The sequence below is a fragment of the Camelus bactrianus genome, chromosome 27 (genome assembly GCF_048773025.1).
Source record: "Camelus bactrianus isolate YW-2024 breed Bactrian camel chromosome 27, ASM4877302v1, whole genome shotgun sequence".
Classification (NCBI taxonomy): Eukaryota; Metazoa; Chordata; class Mammalia; order Artiodactyla; family Camelidae; genus Camelus; species Camelus bactrianus.
Genome location: NC_133565.1, coordinates 6,895,907 through 6,916,518, shown reverse-complemented (window position 1 = coordinate 6,916,518; position 20,612 = coordinate 6,895,907).

The window sequence follows — 20,612 nt, the reverse complement described above, 5'->3', positions numbered from 1 at the left end:
TCGTTCATCTAGCACAAAGGGAACGGGTTGCAGGAGAAACTTTTACTCTGGTTTCTCAGTCTGTTTCCTAGTGCTGGATTGAAGTTCCTGCAGTTTTCACAGTAAAACCGAGTTGGAGCTAGTACCTCCCCATATATATGTATGGAGAGGAGTTTGCAACTGAAGAGAAAGTTTGTGTTCCCAACAAGCTAGGTGAAGGAAGGCTTTCACACACACATATCTCTCAGAACTGAGCATGTGGAGAGACGTTCGTTCATCTAGCACAAAGGGAACGGGTTGCAGGAGAAACTTTTACTCTGGTTTCTCAGTCTGTTTCCTAGTGCCGGTTTGAAGTTCCTGCAGTTTTCACTGTAAAACCGAGTTGGAGCTAGTACCTCCTCATATATATGTATGGAGTGGAGTTTGCAACTGAAGAGAAACTTTGTGTTCCCAACAAGCTAGGTGAAGGACGGCTTTCACACACACTTATCTCTCAGAACTGAGCATGTGGAGAGACGTTCGTTCATCTAGCACAAAGGGAACGGGTTGCAGGAGAAACTTTTACTCTGGTTTCTCAGTCTGTTTCCTAGTGCCGGTTTGAAGTTCCTGCAGTTTTCACTGTAAAACCGAGTTGGAGCTTGTACCTCCCATATATATGTATGGAGTGGAGTTTGCACCTGAAGAGAAACTTTGCGTTCAAACAAGCTAGGTGAAGGACGGCTTTCACACACACTTATCTCTCAGAACTGAGCATGTGGAGAGACGTTCGTTCATCTAGCACAAAGGGAACGGGTTGCAGGAGAAACTTTTACTCTGGTTTCTCAGTCTGTTTCCTAGTGCCGGTTTGAATTTCCTGCAGTTTTCACTGTAAAACCGAGTTGGGGCTAGTACTTCCCCATATATATGTATGGAGTGGAGTTTGCACCTGAAGAGAAACTTTGTGTTCCCAACAAGCTAGGTGAAGGACGGCTTTCACACACACTTATCTCTCAGAACTGAGCATGTGGAGAGACGTTCGTTCATCTAGCACAAAGGGAACGGGTTGCAGGAGAAACTTTTACTCTGGTTTCTCGGTCTGTTTCCTAGTGCCGGTTTGAAGTTCCTGCAGTTTTCACTGTAAAACCGAGTTGGAGCTTGTACCTCCCATATATATGTATGGAGTGGAGTTTGCAACTGAAGAGAAACTTTGTGTTCCCAACAAGCTAGGTGAAGGAAGGCTTTCACACACACTTATCTCTCAGAACTGAGCATGTGGAGAGACGTTCCTTCATCTAGCACAAAGGGAACGGGTTGCAGGAGAAACTTTTACTCTGGTTTCTCAGTCTGTTTCCTAGTGCCGGTTTGAAGTTCCTGCAGTTTTCACTGTAAAACCAAGTTGGAGCTAGTACCTCCCCATATATATGTATGGAGAGGAGTTTGCAAGTGAAGAGAAACTTTGTGTTCCCAACAAGCTAGGTGAAGGACGGCTTTCACACACACTTATCTCTCAGAACTGAGCATGTGGAGAGACGTTCGTTCATCTAGAACAAAGGGAACGGGTTGCAGGAGAAACTTTTACTCTGGTTTCTCAGTCTGTTTCCTAGTGCCGGTTTGAAGTTCCTGCAGTTTTCACTGTAAAACCGAGTTGGAGCTTGTACCTCCCATATATATGTATGGAGTGGAGTTTGCACCTGAAGAGAAACTTTGCGTTCAAACAAGCTAGGTGAAGGACGGCTTTCACACACACTTATCTCTCAGAACTGAGCATGTGGAGAGACGTTCGTTCATCTAGCACAAAGGGAACGGGTTGCAGGAGAAACTTTTACTCTGGTTTCTCAGTCTGTTTCCTAGTGCCGGTTTGAAGTTCCTGCAGTTTTCACTGTAAAACCAAGTTGGAGCTAGTACCTCCCCATATATATGTATGGAGAGGAGTTTGCAAGTGAAGAGAAACTTTGTGTTCCCAACAAGCTAGGTGAAGGACGGCTTTCACACACACTTATCTCTCAGAACTGAGCATGTGGAGAGACGTTCGTTCATCTAGCACAAAGGGAACGGGTTGCAGGAGAAACTTTTACTCTGGTTTCTCAGTCTGTTTCCTAGTGCCGGTTTGAAGTTCCTGCAGTTTTCACTGTAAAACCGAGTTGGAGCTTGTACCTCCCATATATATGTATGGAGTGGAGTTTGCACCTGAAGAGAAACTTTGCGTTCAAACAAGCTAGGTGAAGGACGGCTTTCACACACACTTATCTCTCAGAACTGAGCATGTGGAGAGACGTTCGTTCATCTAGCACAAAGGGAACGGGTTGCAGGAGAAACTTTTACTCTGGTTTCTCAGTCTGTTTCCTAGTGCCGGTTTGAAGTTCCTGCAGTTTTCACTGTAAAACCAAGTTGGAGCTAGTACCTCCCCATATATATGTATGGAGAGGAGTTTGCAAGTGAAGAGAAACTTTGTGTTCCCAACAAGCTAGGTGAAGGACGGCTTTCACACACACTTATCTCTCAGAACTGAGCATGTGGAGAGACGTTCGTTCATCTAGCACAAAGGGAACGGGTTGCAGGAGAAACTTTTACTCTGGTTTCTCGGTCTGTTTCCTAGTGCCGGTTTGAAGTTCCTGCAGTTTTCACTGTAAAACCGAGTTGGGGCTAGTACTTCCCCATATATATGTATGGAGTGGAGTTTGCACCTGAAGAGAAACTTTGTGTTCCCAACAAGCTAGGTGAAGGACGGCTTTCACACACACTTATCTCTCAGAACTGAGCATGTGGAGAGACGTTCGTTCATCTAGCACAAAGGGAACGGGTTGCAGGAGAAAATTTTACTCTGGTTTCTCAGTCTGTTTCCTAGTGCCGGTTTGAATTTCCTGCAGTTTTCACTGTAAAACCGAGTTGGGGCTAGTACTTCCCCATATATATGTATGGAGTGGAGTTTGCACCTGAAGAGAAACTTTGTGTTCCCAACAAGCTAGGTGAAGGACGGCTTTCACACACACTTATCTCTCAGAACTGAGCATGTGGAGAGACGTTCGTTCATCTAGCACAAAGGGAACGGGTTGCAGGAGAAACTTTTACTCTGGTTTCTCGGTCTGTTTCCTAGTGCCGGTTTGAAGTTCCTGCAGTTTTCACTGTAAAACCGAGTTGGAGCTAGTACCTCCCCATATATATGTATGGAGAGGAGTTTGCAAGTGAAGAGAAACTTTGTGTTCCCAACAAGCTATGTGAAGGACGGCTTTCACACACACTTATCTCTCAGAACTGAGCATGTGGAGAGACGTTCGTTCATCTAGCACAAAGGGAACGGGTTGCAGGAGAAACTTTTACTCTGGTTTCTCAGTCTGTTTCCTAGTGCCGGTTTGAAGTTCCTGCAGTTTTCACTGTAAAACCGAGTTGGGGCTAGTACCTCCCCATATATATGTATGGAGTGGAGTTTGCACCTGAAGAGAAACTTTGTGTTCAAACAAGCTAGGTGAAGGACGGCTTTCACACAAACTTATCTCTCAGAACTGAGCATGTGGAGAGACGTTCGTTCATCTAGCACAAAGGGAACGGGTTGCAGGAGAAACTTTTACTATGGGTTCTCGGTCTGTTTCCTAGTGCCGGTTTGAAGTTCCTTCAATTTTCACTGTAAAACCGAGTTGGAGCTAGTACCTCCCCATATATATGTATGGAGAGGAGTTTGCAACTGAAGAGAAACTTTGTGTTCCCAACAAGCTAGGTGAAGGACGGCTTTCACACACACTTATCTCTCAGAACTGAGCATGAGGAGAGTCGTTCGTTCATCTAGCACAAAGGGAACGGGTTGCAGGAGAAACTTTTACTCTGGTTTCTCAGTCTGTTTCCTAGTGCCAGTTTGAAGTTCCTGCAGTTTTCACTGTAAAACCGAGTTGGAGCTTGTACCTCCCATATATATGTATGGAGTGGAGTTTGCAACTGAAGAGAAACTTTTTGTTCCCAACAAGCTAGGTGAAGGAAGGCTTTCACACACACTTATCTCTCAGAACTGAGCATGTGGAGAGACGTTCGTTCATCTAGCACAAAGGGAACGGGTTGCAGGAGAAACTTTTACTCTGGTTTCTCAGTCTGTTTCCTAGTGCTGGTTTGAAGTTCCTGCAGTTTTCACTGTAAAACCGAGTTGGAGCTAGTACCTCCCCATATATATGTATGGAGAGGAGTTTGCAACTGAAGAGAAACTTTGTGTTCCCAACAAGCTATGTGAAGGAAGGCTTTCACACACACTTATCTCTCAGAACTGAGCATGTGGAGAGACGTTCGTTCATCTAGCACAAAGGGAACGGGTTGCAGGAGAAACTTTTACTCTGGTTTCTCAGTCTGTTTCCTAGTGCCGGTTTGAAGTTCCTGCAGTTTTCACTGTAAAACCGAGTTGGAGCTAGTACCTCCTCATATATATGTATCTAGTGGAGTTTGCAACTGAAGAGAAACTTTGTGTTCCCAACAAGCTAGGTGAAGGACGGCTTTCACACACACTTATCTCTCAGAACTGAGCATGTGGAGAGACGTTCGTTCATCTAGCACAAAGGGAACGGGTTGCAGGAGAAACTTTTACTCTGGTTTCTCAGTCTGTTTCCTAGTGCTGGTTTGAAGTTCCTGCAGTTTTCACTGTAAAACCGAGTTGGAGCTTGTACCTCCCATATATATGTATGGAGTGGAGTTTGCAACTGAAGAGAAACTTTGTGTTCCCAACAAGGTAGGTGAAGGAAGGCTTTCACACACACTTATCTCTCAGAACTGAGCATGTGGAGAGATGTTCGTTCATCTAGCACAAAGGGAACGGGTTGCAGGAGAAACTTTTACTCTGGTTTCTCAGTCTGTTTCCTAGTGCCGGTTTGAAGTTCCTGCAGTTTTCACTGTAAAACCGAGTTGGGGCTAGTACCTCCCCATATATATGTATGGAGTGGAGTTTGCACCTGAAGAGAAACTTTGCGTTCAAACAAGCTAGGTGAAGGACGGCTTTCACACACACTTATCTCTCAGAACTGAGCATGTGGAGAGACGTTCGTTCATCTAGCACAAAGGGAACGGGTTGCAGGAGAAACTTTTACTCTGGTTTCTCGGTCTGTTTCCTAGTGCCGGTTTGAAGTTCCTGCAGTTTTCACTGTAAAACAGTGTTGGAGCTAGTACCTCCCCATATATATGTATGGAGAGGAGTTTGCCACTGAAGAGAAACTTTGTGTTCCCAACAAGCTAGGTGAAGGACGGCTTTCACACACACTTATCTCTCAGAACTGAGCATGTGGAGAGACGTTCGTTCATCTAGCACAAAGGGAACGGGTTGCAGGAGAAACTTTTACTCTGGTTTCTCAGTCTGTTTCCTAGTGCCGGTTTGAATTTCCTGCAGTTTTCACTGTAAAACCGAGTTGGGGCTAGTACTTCCCCATATATATGTATGGAGTGGAGTTTGCACCTGAAGAGAAACTTTGTGTTCCCAACAAGCTAGGTGAAGGACGGCTTTCACACACACTTATCTCTCAGAACTGAGCATGTGGAGAGACGTTCGTTCATCTAGCACAAAGGGAACGGGTTGCAGGAGAAACTTTTACTCTGGTTTCTCGGTCTGTTTCCTTCTGCCGGTTTGAAGTTCCTGCAGTTTTCACTGTAAAACTGAGTTGGAGCTAGTACATCCCCATATATATGTATGGAGTGGAGTTTGCAACTGAAGAGAAACTTTTTGTTCCCAACAATCTAGGTGAAGGACGGCTTTCACACACACTTATCTCTCAGAACTGAGCATGTGGAGAGACGTTTGTTCATCTAGCACAAAGGGAACGGGTTGCAGGAGAAACTTTTACTCTGGTTTCTCGGTCTGTTTCCTAGTGCCGGTTTGAAGTTCCTGCAGTTTTCACTGTAAAACCGAGTTGGAGCTTGTACCTCCCATATATATGTATGGAGTGGAGTTTGCACCTGAAGAGAAACTTTGCGTTCAAACAAGCTAGGTGAAGGACGGCTTTCACACACACTTATCTCTCAGAACTGAGCATGTGGAGAGACGTTCGTTCATCTAGCACAAAGGGAACGGGTTGCAGGAGAAACTTTTACTCTGGTTTCTCGGTCTGTTTCCTAGTGCCGGTTTGAAGTTCCTGCAGTTTTCACTGTAAAACCGTGTTGGAGCTAGTACCTCCCCATATATATGTATGGAGAGGAGTTTGCCACTGAAGAGAAATTTTGTGTTCCCAACAAGCTAGGTGAAGGACGGCTTTCACACAAACTTATCTCTCAGAACTGAGCATGTGGAGAGACGTTCGTTCATCTAGCACAAAGGGAACGGGTTGCAGGAGAAACTTTTACTCTGGTTTCTCAGTCTGTTTCCTAGTGCCGGTTTGAATTTCCTGCAGTTTTCACTGTAAAACCGAGTTGGGGCTAGTACTTCCCCATATATATGTATGAAGTGGAGTTTGCACCTGAAGAGAAACTTTGTGTTCCCAACAAGCTAGGTGAAGGACGGCTTTCACACACACTTAACTCTCAGAACTGAGCATGTGGAGAGACGTTCGTTCATCTAGCACAAAGGGAACGGGTTGCAGGAGAAACTTTTACTCTGGTTTCTCAGTCTGTTTCCTAGTGCCGGTTTGAAGTTCCTGCAGTTTTCACTGTAAAACCGAGTTGGAGCTAGTACCTCCCCATATATATGTATGGAGAGGAGTTTGCCACTGAAGAGAAATTTTGTGTTCCCAAAAAGCTAGGTGAAGGACGGCTTTCACACACACTTATCTCTCAGAACTGAGCATGTGGAGAGACGTTCGTTCATCTAGCACAAAGGGAACGGGTTGCAGGAGAAACTTTTACTCTGGTTTCTCAGTCTGTTTCCTAGTGCCGGTTTGAATTTCCTGCAGTTTTCACTGTAAAACCGAGTTGGGGCTAGTACTTCCCCATATATATGTATGGAGTGGAGTTTGCACCTGAAGAGAAACTTTGTGTCCCCAACAAGCTAGGTGAAGGACGGCTTTCACACACACTTATCTCTCAGAACTGAGCATGTGGAGAGACGTTCGTTCATCTAGCACAAAGGGAACGGGTTGCAGGAGAAACTTTTACTCTGGTTTCTCGGTCTGTTTCCTAGTGCCGGTTTGAAGTTCCTGCAGTTTTCACTGTAAAACCGAGTTGGAGCTAGTACATCCCATATATATGTATGGAGTGGAGTTTGCAACTGAAGAGAAACTTTGTGTTCCCAACAAGCTAGGTGAAGGAAGGCTTTCACACACACTTATCTCTCAGAACTTAGCATGTGGAGAGACGTTCGTTCATCTAGCACAAAGGGAACGGGTTGCAGGAGAAACTTTTACTCTGGTTTCTCAGTCTGTTTCCTAGTGCCGGTTTGAAGTTCCTGCAGTTTTCACTGTAAAACCGAGTTGGAGCTAGTACCTCCCCATATATATGTATGGAGAGGAGTTTGCAACTGAAGAGAAACTTTGTGTTCCCAACAAGCTAGGTGAAGGACGGCTTTCACACACACTTATCTCTCAGAACTGAGCATGTGGAGAGACGTTCGTTCATCTAGCACAAAGGGAACGGGTTGTAGGAGAAACTTTTACTCTGGTTTCTCAGTCTGTTTCCTAGTGCTGGTTTGAAGTTCCTGCAGTTTTCACTGTAAAACCGAGTTGGAGCTTGTACCTCCCATATATATGTATGGAGTGGAGTTTGCAACTGAAGAGAAACTTTGTGTTCCCAACAAGGTAGGTGAAGGAAGGCTTTCACACACATTTATCTCTCAGAACTGAGCATGTGGAGAGACGTTCGTTCATCTAGCACAAAGGGAACGGGTTGCAGGAGAAACTTTTACTCTGGTTTCTCAGTCTGTTTCCTAGTGCCGGTTTGAAGTTTCTGCAGTTTTCACTGTAAAACCGAGTTGGGGCTAGTACCTCCCCATATATATGTATGGAGTGGAGTTTGCACCTGAAGAGAAACTTTGCGTTCAAACAAGCTAGGTGAAGGACGGCTTCACACACACTTATCTCTCAGAACTGAGCATGTGGAGAGACGTTCGTTCATCTAGCACAAAGGGAACGGGTTGCAGGAGAAACTTTTACTCTGGTTTCTCAGTCTGTTTCCTAGTGCCGGTTTGAAGTTCCTGCAGTTTTCACTGTAAAACCGTGTTGGAGCTAGTACCTCCCCATATATATGTATGGAGAGGAGTTTGCCACTGAAGAGAAATTTTGTGTTCCCAACAAGCAAGGTGAAGGACGGCTTTCACACACACTTATCTCTCAGAACTGAGCATGTGGAGAGACGTTCGTTCATCTAGCACAAAGGGAACGGGTTGCAGGAGAAACTTTTACTATGGTTTCTCAGTCTGTTTCCTAGTGCCGGTTTGAATTTCCTGCAGTTTTCACTGTAAAACCGAGTTGGGGCTAGTACTTCCCCATATATATGTATGGAGTGGAGTTTGCACCTGAAGAGAAACTTTGTGTTCCCAACAAGCTAGGTGAAGGACGGCTTTCACACACACTTATCTCTCAGAACTGAGCATGTGGAGAGACGTTCGTTCATCTAGCACAAAGGGAACGGGTTGCAGGAGAAACTTTTACTCTGGTTTCTCGGTCTGTTTCCTACTGCCGGTTTGAAGTTCCTGCAGTTTTCACTGTAAAACAGAGTTGGAGCTAGTACATCCCCATATATATGTATGGAGTGGAGTTTGCAACTGAAGAGAAACTTTTTGTTCCCAACAATCTAGGTGAAGGACGGCTTTCACACACACTTATCACTCAGAACTGAGCATGTGGAGAGACGTTTGTTCATCTAGCACAAAGGGAACGGGTTGCAGGAGAAACTTTTACTCTGGTTTCTCGGTCTGTTTCCTAGTGCCGGTTTGAAGTTCCTGCAGTTTTCACTGTAAAACCGAGTTGGAGCTTGTACCTCCCATATATATGTATGGAGTGGAGTTTGCACCTGAAGAGAAACTTTGCGTTCAAACAAGCTAGGTGAAGGACGGCTTTCACACACACTTATCTCTCAGAACTGAGCATGTGGAGAGACGTTCGTTCATCTAGCACAAAGGGAACGGGTTGCAGGAGAAACTTTTACTCTGGTTTCTCGGTCTGTTTCCTAGTGCCGGTTTGAAGTTCCTGCAGTTTTCACTGTAAAACCGTGTTGGAGCTAGTACCTCCCCATATATATGTATGGAGAGGAGTTTGCCACTGAAGAGAAATTTTGTGTTCCCAACAAGCTAGGTGAAGGACGGCTTTCACACACACTTATCTCTCAGAACTGAGCATGTGGAGAGACGTTCGTTCATCTAGCACAAAGGGAACGGGTTGCAGGAGAAACTTTTACTCTGGTTTGTCAGTCTGTTTCCTAGTGCCGGTTTGAATTTCCTGCAGTTTTCACTGTAAAACCGAGTTGGGGCTAGTACTTCCCCATATATATGTATGAAGTGGAGTTTGCACCTGAAGAGAAACTTTGTGTTCCCAACAAGCTATGTGAAGGACGGCTTTCACACACACTTATCTCTCAGAACTGAGCATGTGGAGAGACGTTCGTTCATCTAGCACAAAGGGAACGGGTTGCAGGAGAAACTTTTACTCTGGTTTCTCAGTCTGTTTCCTAGTGCCGGTTTGAATTTCCTGCAGTTTTCACTGTAAAACCGAGTTGGGGCTAGTACTTCCCCATATATATGTATGGAGTGGAGTTTGCACCTGAAGAGAAACTTTGTGTTCCCAACAAGCTAGGTGAAGGACGGCTTTCACACACACTTATCTCTCAGAACTGAGCATGTGGAGAGACGTTCGTTCATCTAGCACAAAGGGAACGGGTTGCAGGAGAAACTTTTACTCTGGTTTCTCGGTCTGTTTCCTAGTGCCGGTTTGAAGTTCCTGCAGTTTTCACTGTAAAACCGAGTTGGAGCTAGTACCTCCCCATATATATGTATGGAGAGGAGTTTGCAACTGAAGAGAAACTTTGTGTTCCCAACAAGCTAGGTGAAGGAAGGCTTTCACACACACTTATCTCTCAGAACTTAGCATGTGGAGAGACGTTCGTTCATCTAGCACAAAGGGAACGGGTTGCAGGAGAAACTTTTACTCTGGTTTCTCAGTCTGTTTCCTAGTGCCGGTTTGAAGTTCCTGCAGTTTTCACTGTAAAACCGAGTTGGAGCTAGTACCTACCCATATATATGTATGGAGAGGAGTTTGCAAGTGAAGAGAAACTTTGTGTTCCCAACAAGCTAGGTGAAGGACGGCTTTCACACACACTTATCTCTCAGAACTGAGCATGTGGAGAGACGTTCGTTCATCTAGCACAAAGGGAACGGGTTGCAGGAGAAACTTTTACTCTGGTTTCTCAGTCTGTTTCCTAGTGCCGGTTTGAAGTTCCTGCAGTTTTCACTGTAAAACCGAGTTGGGGCTAGTACCTCCCCATATATATGTATGGAGTGGAGTTTGCACCTGAAGAGAAACTTTGTGTTCAAACAAGCTAGGTGAAGGACGGCTTTCACACAAACTTATCTCTCAGAACTGAGCATGTGGAGAGACGTTCGTTCATCTAGCACAAATGGAACGGGTTGCAGGAGAAACTTTTACTATGGGTTCTCGGTCTGTTTCCTAGTGCCGGTTTGAAGTTCCTTCAGTTTTCACTGTAAAACCGAGTTGGAGCTAGTACCTCCCCATATATATGTATGGAGAGGAGTTTGCAACTGAAGAGAAACTTTGTTTTCCCAACAAGCTAGGTGAAGGACGGCTTTCACACACACTTATCTCTCAGAACTGAGCATGTGGAGAGACGTTCGTTCATCTAGCACAAAGGGAACGGGTTGCAGGAGAAACTTTTACTCTGGTTTCTCAGTCTGTTTCCTAGTGCCGGTTTGAAGTTCCTGCAGTTTTCACTGTAAAACCGAGTTGGAGCTAGTACCTCCTCATATATATGTATGGAGTGGAGTTTGCAACTGAAGAGAAACTTTGTGTTCCCAACAAGCTAGGTGAAGGACGGCTTTCACACACACTTATCTCTCAGAACTGAGCATGTGGAGAGACGTTCGTTCATCTAGCACAAAGGGAACGGGTTGCAGGAGAAACTTTTACTCTGGTTTCTCGGTCTGTTTCCTAGTGCCGGTTTGAAGTTCCTGCAGTTTTCACTGTAAAACCGTGTTGGAGCTAGTACCTCCCCATATATATGTATGGAGAGGAGTTTGCCACTGAAGAGAAATTTTGTGTTCCCAACAAGCTAGGTGAAGGACGGCTTTCACACACACTTATCTCTCAGAACTGAGCATGTGGAGAGACGTTCGTTCATCTAGCACAAAGGGAACGGGTTGCAGGAGAAACTTTTACTCTGGTTTCTCAGTCTGTTTCCTAGTGCCGGTTTGAATTTCCTGCAGTTTTCACTGTAAAACCGAGTTGGGGCTAGTACTTCCCCATATATATGTATGAAGTGGAGTTTGCACCTGAAGAGAAACTTTGTGTTCCCAACAAGCTAGGTGAAGGACGGCTTTCACACACACTTATCTCTCAGAACTGAGCATGTGGAGAGACGTTCGTTCATCTAGCACAAAGGGAACGGGTTGCAGGAGAAACTTTTACTCTGGTTTCTCGGTCTGTTTCCTAGTGCCGGTTTGAAGTTCCTGCAGTTTTCACTGTAAAACCGAGTTGGAGCTTGTACATCCCATATATATGTATGGAGTGGAGTTTGCAACTGAAGAGAAACTTTGTGTTCCCAACAAGCTAGGTGAAGGAAGGCTTTCACACACACTTATCTCTCAGAACTGAGCATGTGGAGAGACGTTCGTTCATCTAGCACAAAGGGAACGGGTTGCAGGAGAAACTTTTACTCTGGTTTCTCAGTCTGTTTCCTAGTGCCGGTTTGAAGTTCCTGCAGTTTTCACTGTAAAACCGAGTTGGAGCTAGTACCTCCCCATATATATGTATGGAGAGGAGTTTGCCACTGAAGAGAAATTTTGTGTTCCCAAAAAGCTAGGTGAAGGACGGCTTTCACACACACTTATCTCTCAGAACTGAGCATGTGGAGAGACGTTCGTTCATCTAGCACAAAGGGAACGGGTTGCAGGAGAAACTTTTACTCTGGTTTCTCAGTCTGTTTCCTAGTGCCGGTTTGAATTTCCTGCAGTTTTCACTGTAAAACCGAGTTGGGGCTAGTACTTCCCCATATATATGTATGGAGTGGAGTTTGCACCTGAAGAGAAACTTTGTGTTCCCAACAAGCTAGGTGAAGGACGGCTTTCACACACACTTATCTCTCAGAACTGAGCATGTGGAGAGACGTTCGTTCATCTAGCACAAAGGGAACGGGTTGCAGGAGAAACTTTTACTCTGGTTTCTCGGTCTGTTTCCTAGTGCCGGTTTGAAGTTCCTGCAGTTTTCACTGTAAAACCGAGTTGGAGCTAGTACATCCCATATATATGTATGGAGTGGAGTTTGCCACTGAAGAGAAACTTTGTGTTCCCAACAAGCTAGGTGAAGGAAGGCTTTCACACACACTTATCTCTCAGAACTTAGCATGTGGAGAGACGTTCGTTCATCTAGCACAAAGGGAACGGGTTGCAGGAGAAACTTTTACTCTGGTTTCTCAGTCTGTTTCCTAGTGCCGGTTTGAAGTTCCTGCAGTTTTCACTGTAAAACCGAGTTGGAGCTAGTACCTCCCCATATATATGTATGGAGAGGAGTTTGCAAGTGAAGAGAAACTTTGTGTTCCCAACAAGCTAGGTGAAGGACGGCTTTCACACACACTTATCTCTCAGAACTGAGCATGTGGAGAGACGTTCGTTCATCTAGCACAAAGGGAACGGGTTGCAGGAGAAACTTTTACTCTGGTTTCTCAGTCTGTTTCCTAGTGCCGGTTTGAAGTTCCTGCAGTTTTCACTGTAAAACCGAGTTGGGGCTAGTACCTCCCCATATATATGTATGGAGTGGAGTTTGCACCTGAAGAGAAACTTTGTGTTCAAACAAGCTAGGTGAAGGACGGCTTTCACACAAACTTATCTCTCAGAACTGAGCATGTGGAGAGACGTTCGTTCATCTAGCACAAAGGGAACGGGTTGCAGGAGAAACTTTTACTATGGGTTCTCGGTCTGTTTCCTAGTGCCGGTTTGAAGTTCCTTCAGTTTTCACTGTAAAACCGAGTTGGAGCTAGTACCTCCCCATATATATGTATGGAGAGGAGTTTGCAACTGAAGAGAAACTTTGTTTACCCAACAAGCTAGGTGAAGGACGGCTTTCACACACACTTATCTCTCAGAACTGAGCATGTTGAGAGACGTTCGTTCATCTAGCACAAAGGGAACGGGTTGCAGGAGAAACTTTTACTCTGGTTTCTCAGTCTGTTTCCTAGTGCCGGTTTGAAGTTCCTGCAGTTTTCACTGTAAAACCGAGTTGGAGCTAGTACCTCCTCATATATATGTATGGAGTGGAGTTTGCAACTGAAGAGAAACTTTGTGTTCCCAACAAGCTATGTGAAGGACGGCTTTCACACACACTTATCTCTCAGAACTGAGCATGTGGAGAGTCGTTCGTTCATCTAGCACAAAGGGAACGGGTTGCAGGAGAAACTTTTACTCTGGTTTCTCAGTCTGTTTCCTAGTGCTGGTTTGAAGTTCCTGCAGTTTTCACTGTAAAACCGAGTTGGAGCTAGTACCTCCCCATATATATGTATGGAGAGGAGTTTGCAACTGAAGAGAAACTTTGTGTTCCCAACAAGCTAGGTGAAGGAAGGCTTTCACACACACTTATCTCTCAGAACTGAGCATGTGGAGAGACGTTCGTTCATCTAGCACAAAGGGAACGGGTTGCAGGAGAAACTTTTACTCTGGTTTCTCAGTCTGTTTCCTAGTGCCGGTTTGAAGTTCCTGCAGTTTTCACTGTAAAACCGAGTTGGAGCTAGTACCTCCTCATATATATTTATCTAGTGGAGTTTGCAACTGAAGAGAAACTTTGTTTTCCCAACAAGCTAGGTGAAGGACGGCTTTCACACACACTTATCTCTCAGAACTGAGCATGTGGAGAGACGTTCGTTCATCTAGCACAAAGGGAACGGGTTGCAGGAGAAACTTTTACTCTGGTTTCTCAGTCTGTTTCCTAGTGCCGGTTTGAAGTTCCTGCAGTTTTCACTGTAAAACCGAGTTGGGGCTAGTACCTCCCCATATATATGTATGGAGTGGAGTTTGCACCTGAAGAGAAACTTTGTGTTCAAACAAGCTAGGTGAAGGACGGCTTTCACACAAACTTATCTCTCAGAACTGAGCATGTGGAGAGACGTTCGTTCATCTAGCACAAAGGGAACGGGTTGCAGGAGAAACTTTTACTATGGGTTCTCGGTCTGTTTCCTAGTGCCGGTTTGAAGTTCCTTCAGTTTTCACTGTAAAACCGAGTTGGAGCTAGTACCTCCCCATATATATGTATGGAGAGGAGTTTGCAACTGAAGAGAAACTTTGTTTTCCCAACAAGCTAGGTGAAGGACGGCTTTCACACACACTTATCTCTCAGAACTGAGCATGTGGAGAGACGTTCGTTCATCTAGCACAAAGGGAACGGGTTGCAGGAGAAACTTTTACTCTGGTTTCTCAGTCTGTTTCCTAGTGCCGGTTTGAAGTTCCTGCAGTTTTCACTGTAAAACCGAGTTGGAGCTAGTACCTCCCCATATATATGTATGGAGTGGAGTTTGCAACTGAAGAGAAACTTTGTGTTCCCAACAAGCTAGGTGAAGGACGGCTTTCACACACACTTATCTCTCAGAACTGAGCATGTGGAGAGACGTTCGTTCATCTAGCACAAAGGGAACGGGTTGCAGGAGAAACTTTTACTCTGGTTTCTCGGTCTGTTTCCTAGTGCCGGTTTGAAGTTCCTGCAGTTTTCACTGTAAAACCGTGTTGGAGCTAGTACCTCCCCATATATATGTATGGAGAGGAGTTTGCCACTGAAGAGAAATTTTGTGTTCCCAACAAGCTAGGTGAAGGACGGCTTTCACACACACTTATCTCTCAGAACTGAGCATGTGGAGAGACGTTCGTTCATCTAGCACAAAGGGAACGGGTTGCAGGAGAAACTTTTACTCTGGTTTCTCAGTCTGTTTCCTAGTGCCGGTTTGAATTTCCTGCAGTTTTCACTGTAAAACCGAGTTGGGGCTAGTACTTCCCCATATATATGTATGAAGTGGAGTTTGCACCTGAAGAGAAACTTTGTGTTCCCAACAAGCTAGGTGAAGGACGGCTTTCACACACACTTATCTCTCAGAACTGAGCATGTGGAGAGACGTTCGTTCATCTAGCACAAAGGGAACGGGTTGCAGGAGAAACTTTTACTCTGGTTTCTCAGTCTGTTTCCTAGTGCCGGTTTGAATTTCCTGCAGTTTTCACTGTAAAACCGAGTTGGGGCTAGTACTTCCCCATATATATGTATGGAGTGGAGTTTGCACCTGAAGAGAAACTTTGTGTTCCCAACAAGCTAGGTGAAGGACGGCTTTCACACACACTTATCTCTCAGAACTGAGCATGTGGAGAGACCTTCGTTCATCTAGCACAAAGGGAACGGGTTGCAGGAGAAACTTTTACTCTGGTTTCTCGGTCTGTTTCCTAGTGCCGGTTTGAAGTTCCTGCAGTTTTCACTGTAAAACCGAGTTGGAGCTAGTACATCCCATATATATGTATGGAGTGGAGTTTGCCACTGAAGAGAAACTTTGTGTTCCCAACAAGCTAGGTGAAGGAAGGCTTTCACACACACTTATCTCTCAGAACTTAGCATGTGGAGAGACGTTCGTTCATCTAGCACAAAGGGAACGGGTTGCAGGAGAAACTATTTCTCTGGTTTCTCAGTCTGTTTCCTAGTGCCGGTTTGAAGTTCCTGCAGTTTTCACTGTAAAACCGAGTTGGAGCTAGTACCTCCCCATATATATGTATGGAGAGGAGTTTGCAAGTGAAGAGAAACTTTGTGTTCCCAACAAGCTAGGTGAAGGACGGCTTTCACACACACTTATCTCTCAGAACTGAGCATGTGGAGAGACGTTCGTTCATCTAGCACAAAGGGAACGGTTTGCAGGAGAAACTTTTACTCTGGTTTCTCAGTCTGTTTCCTAGTGCCGGTTTGAAGTTCCTGCAGTTTTCACTGTAAAACCGAGTTGGGGCTAGTACCTCCCCATATATATGTATGGAGTGGAGTTTGCACCTGAAGAGAAACTTTGTGTTCAAACAAGCTAGGTGAAGGACGGCTTTCACACAAACTTATCTCTCAGAACTGAGCATGTGGAGAGACGTTCGTTCATCTAGCACAAAGGGAACGGGTTGCAGGAGAAACTTTTACTATGGGTTCTCGGTCTGTTTCCTAGTGCCGGTTTGAAGTTCCTTCAGTTTTCACTGTAAAACCGAGTTGGAGCTAGTACCTCCCCATATATATGTATGGAGAGGAGTTTGCAACTGAAGAGAAACTTTGTTTACCCAACAAGCTAGGTGAAGGACGTCTTTCACACACACTTATCTCTCAGAACTGAGCATGTGGAGAGACGTTCGTTCATCTAGCACAAAGGGAACGGGTTGTAGGAGAAACTTTTACTCTGGTTTCTCAGTCTGTTTCCTAGTGCCGGTTTGAAGTTCCTGCAGTTTTCACTGTAAAACCGAGTTGGAGCTAGTACCTCCCCATATATATGTATGGAGAGGAGTTTGCAACTGAAGAGAAACTTTGTGTTCCCAACAAGCTAGGTGAAGGAAGGCTTTCACACACACTTATCTCTCAGAACTGAGCATGTGGAGAGACGCTCGTTCATCTAGCACAAAGGGAACGGGTTGCAGGAGAAACTTTTACTCTGGTTTCTCAGTCTGTTTCCTAGTGCCGGTTTGAAGTTCCTGCAGTTTTCACTGTAAAACCGAGTTGGAGCTAGTACCTCCTCATATATATGTATCTAGTGGAGTTTGCAACTGAAGAGAAACTTTGTTTTCCCAACAAGCTAGGTGAAGGACGGCTTTCACACACACTTATCTCTCAGAACTGAGCATGTGGAGAGACGTTCGTTCATCTAGCACAAAGGGAACGGGTTGCAGGAGAAACTTTTACTCTGGTTTCTCAGTCTGTTTCCTAGTGCTGGTTTGAAGTTCCTGCAGTTTTCACAGTAAAACCGAGTTGGAGCTTGTACCTCACATATATATGTATGGAGTGGAGTTTGCAACTGAAGAGAAACTTTGTGTTCCCAACAAGGTAGGTGAAGGAAGGCTTTCACACACACTTATCTCTCAGAACTGAGCATGTGGAGAGACGTTCGTTCATCTAGCACAAAGGGAACGGGTTGCAGGAGAAACTTTTACTCTGGTTTCTCAGTCTGTTTCCTAGTGCCGGTTTGAAGTTCCTTCAGTTTTCACTGTAAAACCGAGTTGGGGCTAGTACCTCCCCATATATATGTATGGAGTGGAGTTTGCACCTGAAGAGAAACTTTGCGTTCAAACAAGCTAGGTGAAGGACGGCTTTCACACACACTTATCTCTCAGAACTGAGCATGTGGAGAGACGTTCGTTCATCTAGCACAAAGGGAACGGGTTGCAGGAGAAACTTTTACTCTGGTTTCTCGGTCTGTTTCCTAGTGCCGGTTTGAAGTTCCTGCAGTTTTCACTGTAAAACCGTGTTGGAGCTAGTACCTCCCCATATATATGTATGGAGAGGAGTTTGCCACTGAAGAGAAACTTTGTGTTCCCAACAAGCTAGGTGAAGGACGGCTTTCACACACACTTTTCTCTCAGAACTGAGCATGTGGAGAGACGTTCGTTCATCTAGCAGAAAGGGAACAGGTTGCAGGAGAAACTTTTACTCTGGTTTCTCGGTCTGTTTCCTAGTGCCGGTTTGAAGTTCCTGCAGTTTTCACTGTAAAACAGAGTTGGAGCTAGTACCTCCCCATATATATGTATGGAGAGGAGTTTGCAACTGAAGAGAAACTTTGTGTTCCCAAAAAGCTAGGTGAAGGACGGCTTTCACACACACTTATCTCTCAGAATTGAGCATGTGGAGAGACGTTCGTTCATCTAGCACAAAGGGAACGGGTTGCAGGAGAAACTTTTACTCTGGTTTCTCAGTCTGTTTCCTAGTGCTGGATTGAAGTTCCTGCAGTTTTCACTGTAAAACCGAGTTGGAGCTAGTACCTCCCCATATATATGTATGGAGAGGAGTTTGCAACTGAAGAGAAACTTTGTGTTCCCAACAAGCTAGGTGAAGGAAGGCTTTCACACACACTTATCTCTCAGAACTGAGCATGTGGAGAGACGTTCGTTCATCTAGCACAAAGGGAACGGATTGCAGGAGAAACTTTTACTCTGGTTTCTCAGTCTGTTTCCTAGTGCCGGTTTGAAGTTCCTGCAGTTTTCACTGTAAAACCGAGTTGGAGCTAGTACCTCCTCATATATATGTATGGAGTGGAGTTTGCAACTGAAGAGAAACTTTGTGTTCCCAACAAGCTAGGTGAAGGACGGCTTTCACACACACTTATCTCTCAGAACTGAGCATGTGGAGAGACGTTCGTTCATCTAGCACAAAGGGAACGGGTTGCAGGAGAAACTTTTACTCTGGTTTCTCAGTCTGTTTCCTAGTGCCGGTTTGAATTTCCTGCAGTTTTCACTGTAAAACCGAGTTGGGGCTAGTACTTCCCCATATATATGTATGGAGTGGAGTTTGCACCTGAAGAGAAACTTTGTGTTCCCAACAAGCTAGGTGAAGGACGGCTTTCACACACACTTATCTCTCAGAACTGAGCATGTGGAGAGACGTTCGTTCATCTAGCACAAAGGGAACGGGTTGCAGGAGAAACTTTTACTCTGGTTTCTCGGTCTGTTTCCTAGTGCCGGTTTGAAGTTCCTGCAGTTTTCACTGTAAAACCGAGTTGGAGCTTGTACATCCCATATATATGTATGGAGTGGAGTTTGCAACTGAAGAGAAACTTTGTGTTCCCAACAAGCTAGGTGAAGGAAGGCTTTCACACACACTTATCTCTCAGAACTTAGCATGTGGAGAGACGTTGGTTCATCTAGCACAAAGGGAACGGGTTGCAGGGAAACTTTTACTGTGTTTTCTCAGTCTGTTTCCTAGTGCCGGTCTGAAGTTCCTGCAGTTTTCACTGTAAAACCGAGTTGGAGCTAGTACCTCCCCATATATATGTAGGGAGTGGGGTTTACAACTGAAGAGAAACTTTGTGTTCCCAACAAGCTAGGTGAAGGACGGCTTTCACACACACTTATCCCTCAGAACTGAGCATGTGGAGAGACGTTCGTTCATCTAGCACAAAGGGAACGGGTTGCAGGAGAAACTTTTACTCTGGTTTCTCAGTCTGTTTCCTAGTGCCGGTTTGAAGTTCCTGCAGTTTTCACTGTAAAACCGAGTTGGGGCTAGTACCCCCCCTTATATATGTATGGAGTGGAGTTTGCACCTGAAGAGAAACTTTGTGTTCAAACAAGCTAGGTGAAGGACGGCTTTCACACAAACTTATCTCTCAGAACTGAGCATGTGGAGAGACGTTCGTTCATCTAGCACAAATGGAACGGATTGCAGGAGAAACTTTACTCTGGTTCCTCGGTCTGTTTCCTAGTGCCGGTTTGAAATTCCTGCAGTTTTCACTGTAAAACCGTGTTGGAGCTAGTACCACCCCATATATATGTATGGAGAGGAGTTTGCCACTGAAGAGAAACTTTGTGTTCCCAACAAGCTAGGTGAAGGACGGCTTTCACACACACTTATCTCTCAGAACTGAGCATGTGGAGAGACGTTCGTTCATCTAGCACAAAGGGAACGGGTTGCAGGAGAAACTTTTACTCTGGTTTCTCAGTCTGTTTCCTAGTGCCGGTTTGAATTTCCTGCAGTTTTCACTGTAAAACCGAGTTGGGGCTAGTACTTCCCCATATATATGTATGGAGTGGAGTTTGCACCTGAAGAGAAAATTTGTGTTCCCAACAAGCTAGGTGAAGGACGGCTTTCACACACACATATCTCTCAGAACTGAGCATGTGGAGAGACGTTCGTTCATCTAGCACAAAGGGAACGGGTTGCAGGAGAAACTTTTACTCTGCTTTCTCAGTCTGTTTCCTACTGCCGGTTTGAATTTCCTGCAGTTTTCACTGTAAAACTGAGTTGGAGCTAGTACCTCCCCATATATATATATGGAGTGGAGTTTGCAACTGAAGAGAAACTTTTTGTTCCCAACAATCTAGGTGAAGGACGGCTTTCACACACACTTATCTCTCAGAACTGAGCATGTGGAGAGACGTTCGTTCATCTAGCACAAAGGGAACGGTTTGCAGGAGAAACTTTTACTCTGGTTTCTCGGTCTGTTTCCTAGTGCCGGTTTGAAGTTCCTTCAGTTTTCACTGTAAAACCGAGTTGGAGCTAGTACCTCCCCATATATATGTATGGAGAGGTGTTTGCAACTGAAGAGAAACTTTGTGTTCCCAACAAGCTAGGTGAAGGACGGCTTTCACACACACTTATCTCTCAGAACTGAGCATGTGGAGAGACGTTCGTTCATCTAGCACAAAGGGAACGGGTTGCAGGAGAAACTTTTACTCTGGTTTCTCAGTCTGTTTCCTAGTGCCGGTTTGAAGTTCCTGCAGTTTTCACTGTAAAACCGAGTTGGAGCTAGTACCTCCTCATATATATGTATTGAGTGGAGTTTGCAACTGAAGAGAAACTTTGTGTTCCCAACAAGCTAGTTGAAGGAAGGCTTTCACACACACTTATCTCTCA